The sequence below is a fragment of the Podarcis liolepis genome (assembly GCF_965112155.1).
Source record: "Podarcis liolepis genome assembly, chromosome: 2".
Taxonomy (NCBI): Eukaryota; Metazoa; Chordata; class Lepidosauria; order Squamata; family Lacertidae; genus Podarcis; species Podarcis liolepis.
The window spans coordinates 119,144,274-119,150,325 of NC_139555.1; the positions used below are offsets into that span (position 1 = coordinate 119,144,274).

Here is a 6,052-nt window from a genome sequence, read left to right on the forward strand (position 1 = left end):
GTTCTCCTTCATTCTCAGTTACCTGCCTATCACCTGTTGAAATCAAGGGGAGAAAGTCTTGATGGGACCCCAGAGGAGAAGGAAAGCTTCTGTTGGCTCTCCACTAAATGTGTCATTTCATTCATTGAACTTGGCTATCTCTCATAGTGCAAGTTATTTATTTCCCCCTATGTCTGTTAGAATATGCTGCTGAAAGACACCTTGACCAGCAGATCTTTCCTTTCCTCTAAAGCAGGAGTTTAAGAGATTGAAGGGAATTTAATGGCTTAAGAATTACCGGTAGTTTACTGGAATTAGGTAAAGGTAAAGGGACCCCTGACCATTAGGTCCAGTCCTAACCAACTCTGGGGTTGCGGCGCTCATCTCGCTTTATTGGCCGAGGGAGCCGGCGTACAGCTTCCGGGTCATGTGGCCAGCATGACTAAGCCACTTCTGGTGAACCAGAGGAGCGCATGGAAACGCCGTTTACCTTCCCGCTGCAGCAGTACCTATTTATTTACTTGCACTTTGACGTGCTTTCGAACTGCTAGGTTGGCAGGAGCAGGGACCAAACAACCTTTGGATCAGCAAGTCCTAGGCTCTGTGGTTTAACCCACAGTGCCACCTACATCCCTTTACTGGAATTAAACAACAGTATACTGCTAAAATTTGATGTGTTTGTTGGTTTGCATGCTCTGGCGGAACAATTAGGATACAAGTGCTTGTATAACCTGGGACAGGGTTTTATTTTCTTATGAAACAAAAGCACTAATTGTGAAGGCATGGGCACAATTCCTGATTATCTTGCCTCCCTAGATACATAAGAATGTAAGGTATTATCACTCTCTGCAGTTCATATGGTGACCAGTAGGTGGCCATGCCAACTGCAGCATGAGGAACAGCTTTCTGACCCAGGTGAACTGCAGGGGGGGGGGATATGCAAGGAGGTAAGATACAAAAGGGAGGGGCTTTAGTCAAGTGGGGGGGAGAGGGCAAAGAGGTTGGGGAAGACGGAACTTGCCTACAATCCTGCCCTCCTCGTTCTCCTCGTTCTCCTTCTGCAGCTGCCTCTGCTCAACTAAAACTGGAGTCTGGCCTGCATCAGGGACATTTGCAGGCTCCTCTTCCTTCTCCTCCGGTATCAACTGAAACAGCAGAAAGGAATCCTTTCAATAGCAACCTTTTGTTCAAGCTGGAGCAACAGTCCACACCATCTTTTTCACTCACCCTCTGCAAGTGAGAAGTTAGGGCTGCATTTCTTCACACCACAAATTTAAGGTGTGCGCATTTATTGCACACACACCCAATCTCCAAGTGGTGCGGTATTCCCAGGGGTTCCATGCGCTTACCGAGGGCTCGGTTTCCTCAGAATGAGGGACAGCTGAGACAGTGGTATCTTGATAATAAATGGTTTATTTACACATCTAAGCAACCAGAGCTCCGATGGAGGGGCTCACAGCATCAATGCCCCCCAAAGCATCTTGCTTCTCTAACCCGCCATCGCAGTTATTTTGAGGTGGGCACCTCCAGCGCTCTTCAGGACCTTCAGACCCTGAAGACATGTGGAATCCCTTGTTGAGGGCTAGATAAAACAATATGGAAGAGGCCAGTGTGGTGTAGTGGTTAAGAGCAGTTGTCTCGTAATCTGGGGAATCGGGTTCACGACTCCGCTCCTCCACATGCAGCTGCTGGGTGACCTTGGGCCAGTCACACTTCTGTGAAGTCTCTCAGCCCCACTCACCTCACAGAGTGTTTGTTGTGGGGGAGGAAGGGAAAGGAGAATGTTAGCCGCTTTGAGACTCCTTAAAGGGAGTGAAAGGCGTGATATCAAATCTAAACTCTTCTTCTTCATCTAGTCTACTGTGGCCTGCACATGGCCTTCTCAACCACCAGAGGGACAGGGCGTGTGATGGCCAGCAGAGCCAGACTAGAGTCTGGTGGTGCAGTTCCCAAGAAATTCCACCAGAAGGCTGGAGCCTGTCGCTGATTGGCTACAGTCAACTAGACACCGAGGGGGGAGGAGCAGCACTTTTGGAGGGAAAAGAAAAGGAGCCATTTCTGAGGGAGAGAGTTAGATAGGGCCGGATTTGAGAAGATGGACATGTGGTGAAATACGATATTGGGGCCCCGCTAATTGATTTATTGGTCCTCAATTAGCTATTTATGGCAGCCCGGTCCGGCGCGCTTCCCTCAGCTGCGCCACTCAGCTCCGTCGTCCGGTAGCTCCAGTCACACCTTAGCAGAGATAAACACAGCGGTGATAAACTGTCACGTCCTTTTCCTAGCTTCCAGACAAACACACACAGAGTCCAGGTTTGTCCTTTTCAGCTCTTTATTCCGACATTCCCCCAGGGATTTCCTGGGCTCCTCTCCGCCATTACAGGCTACGTCTTTCTCCCTCAACGACCAGAGGGGAACAGACAGAAACTCCTCCCAAACTCCTCCCAGCTTGCTAGGCTGACGTCAGAATGCTGAGGCACCATGGGAACAACTTAACCAGTTAAGTTCCAACTCCAACACCCCCTCTTGCATCACATTCTGACAAGACCCTCTGAGTTCAACACCTTCCCCTTTGCCTTGTGCCCCTTCCCGGCATCTTTCCCAGGCACCTGTTGAACCCCTTCAACACTCCCAGAATCACACTGTGCGACACTTTTCCACGCACCTGTGACCTGATACCCTACTGACCCATTAGGGCCAGCAGTTGTGTCTTCTCCGTCAGACTCTTCCCCCTCTGACTTGACAACCCTTCCGTGAGCTTTCTCCATTACCGGAGATGAAGCCTCACACCTGGACACTCCTTTCACAACCCTTGGAGATGCCCAAACCTGCCCTGAACCCTGACCCCGGACTTGGTCCCCATCACCGGGTTCTGAACCCTGATCCTGGACCTGGTCCCCATCACTGGGTTCAGCCACAGCCTCCCTTCTCCCTTGAGAAGACTTTGCACCCGTCACCTGGTGACGTATTCCCTTTTCCTTGAAAAATTCCTCCAGAGCAGACCCAGTAAACTGTGACCCTTGGTCGCTCTTGAACCCTTGCACCCTGGTGGAGAACCTTGGTTCCACCTCCGCAACCCAATCTTGGAACAGTTGCGCCACCTCCCCCTGTGATTTGAGAGAGAAACACCAGCCAACCTGGCTGTGGTCACCTGTCAGCGACAGCACATACCTGGCCCCACCCAGACTCTCAGACCTCTTTGGTCCTGACAGATCTGTGTGAACCAGCTCAAAACCTCCTTGGCTACCCTCCCAAACCCGGGAAAACCAAGCACCTTTGCACCTTTGCATGCCCTGCACCCTTGGGACCTCCCACATTTCCGGAGCTTGTACCCTTTTGTGCACCTGTGCAACTTTTGCACATCTTTGGGAACCTTAGCACACTGCGCCTGTGCTTTTTCAGCATTCCCACCACCCTCCATAGGTGACTCCAGAACAAAGAAATTGTTCTTGCTCTTCGCCATGTTGACCCGTTGTCGCCCCCCTCTGAAAATGGAACAGGTGTCATTTTCAAAGCACATTTTTGAACCCTTGCTTCGTTAGAGCAGATACAGATAACCGACAACTATTCAGTCCCGGCACAACGCAGATCTCTAGCTCCTCCTGTGAAGGAGAGAAAAAACACGTTAGCCACACCACAGACTGCCTTTTTGTGCTCCGTCTGTGAATAAAACAATTGTTCCTGTTGAAAACAGCCCTGCAGTTCCGCAGTTTGCCTATCAGGTGCTGCCTGATAGCAGAAACCAAAACACCCAGCGTGTCATCGTGTCCTGGCTGGAGTTGTTTTCACAGTTGCCATAGAAGCAACAAACGTCCCGCTGCCTCTGTCCTTGTCCCACGGCTGTCTTCAACGCCAGACTAGCTGTGATCTGATAAGTCTCTTCCTGACACCTGGCACGTCCACCAGCCTCAGTCTCACGCCTGGTTGTTTTCCCAGACTGGCTGCCATGGAAACCCGACTGGTTCCCATGAGAATTCAGCAGTTTGACTTTGGCAACATCCTGTCTTGCCTCTCTGCTCCGGTGGGGGCAATCTCGCTGCAGATGTCCCGGCGCTTTACACACGTAGCAAAGACGAACTCCAGTGGAAAAACACTGCTCCGGGGCTCCTCCCAGCTGGCCTCCTTCTCCTTCTTCCGGAAAAGCACTCCTTGCCAGCTCCGCCCCCTCTGAACCTCCACTTCATTCCAGCACGTACAGTGGAAAACTTTAAACGTGCCTTTGGAAACCTTCCGCCCCCCCGACCTGCTCAGCAGCACTCCTTGTGGCTAAAGCATCAGGGACAGGGGCTCCAGCCATCTTTAGGCTTTTGTATTCCTTCTCCAGGGCTCTGGCCTCCTGCTGAAGCTTCACAGCAAATGCAGCACATTTCCAAGTGCCAATAGTCCCTTTGCCCCCCCTCTGGGGCCCACAGCCTTTCCCAGCTGTGCACCGGCTCTCACGTAGGTGATCAGCGCCATCTTATCTTTCTGTTCTGAAGCAGCCATCTCCCGGCCCTTGCTTTCCGCCTCCAGCCTCACAAACACCCTGGAGCGCTGAACGGCCTCTGGCTTCCTGGCACCCAGAACAGTAGACCTCAGATCAGCAGCCAGGTTGCCCAACTTCTTAAAGTGAGCCTCCCACAGTCCTCCAAGACCTGGCAGCCTGCCATCCTCTTCCGTTCTCCTAAGGGGCCCCAAGCTGTACTCACAAAATCACCAGCTCATCCAGCACCCGTCCGGAGAAACGATTCCCTGCTGTTCTCAGCTCCTTGGCTCCACAGCAGTCCTCTGCGTTTTTCAGCCAGCCGCTTTTTTAGCTCCGCAGCTCTCCTTGCCTCTTAACTCCAGGCAAAAACCAACCACCATCTCCTGCCGAACTTCAAACGCATTCCGGCAGCCTCTTGTGACAGTTTTACAAGCGGTGATTTCGGTTACCCATAACCTGTGGTGAAATACGATATTGGGGCCCCGCTAATTGATTTATTGGTCCTCAATTAGCTATTTATGGCAGCCCGGTCCGGCGCGCTTCCCTCAGCTGCGCCACTCAGCTCCGTCGTCCGGTAGCTCCAGTCACACCTTAGCAGAGATAAACACAGCAGTGATAAACTGTCACGTCCTTTTCCTAGCTTCCAGACAAACACACACAGAGTCCAGGTTTGTCCTTTTCAGCTCTTTATTCCGACATTCCCCCAGGGATTTCCTGGGCTCCTCTCCGCCATTACAGGCTGACGTCAGAATGCTGAGGCACCATGGGAACAACTTAACCAGTTAAGTTCCAACTCCAACAGGACAAGATTTGATTGGAGATGGTAGAGCGGGTTCAGGTTGAGGGATAGGGTTCAGGATAGGATTTGATGGAGAACTGGTTCATATTTGAGTTAAATATCCACAGTGAGGATGTTAGCAAGAGGACAGAGCCTCACAGCTTTACATATAGGGAGAAAGTGTTGAGGGTCTGGGAAATGTAAACAGACAGGAATGTTCTGGAAGGGCTGAGACTGAGCCAGGAGAGGGGGAAGCTGTGGTAATACAGACTCCATGGGTCTTGAGTTCTTCTAGGTAAAGAAGACTCCTAAACCAGTCCCCTGGGTCTATTATTCCATTTGGAATACCTCAGGAATGGGATGATTAAGAGAGTATGTAACTGAAGAAAAGTACCCCTCACTCATGGACCAAAGTATTAATCTGCAAAGGAAGCTGTGCTGTATTAAATGTATTTAACTGAACCACCTGTCATAACTAACTAAGCTGAATCGAGCATTTTACTACCTTTTCTAGAACCTAAACATCTAACTGAAGTGTACCAACTGATTTTTAGCAACCAAAGTTTAAGAAGAGCCGTGCCTAGAGCATCATGTTTAAGCCTGTGGCATCTTTATAAAAGTTAACTTTTACTTGAAAGAATGCATTTCCTGACCCACTTTATTTCACAAACATTTTAGGTTTAATTAAACTTTTCATGCGTGTTTGAGCAAGTCCTGCCCGAGACTCTAATCTACTACGTTTTCCCTCACACTAGACCCCCCACAGGACAAACTGTGGTTAATTGTAGAAATTTGTGCAATTGGCATACAGTGAAGAGTGTGTGCTATAT

At 50.3% G+C, this 6,052-nt stretch overlaps 1 long non-coding RNA gene across 1 annotated transcript; it reads right to left on the reverse strand.

The window, feature by feature from the left end:
• Positions 1-2,349: 2,349 nt before the first annotated feature.
• On the reverse strand, positions 2,350-3,802 carry LOC310702185. The gene is made up of 2 exons (XR_014523334.1): positions 3,215-3,802; positions 2,350-3,080 (listed from the first exon to the last, which is right to left on the reverse strand). It is a non-coding gene; the product is annotated as an uncharacterized lncRNA (long non-coding RNA).
• Between the last annotated feature and the right edge of the window lie 2,250 nt (positions 3,803-6,052).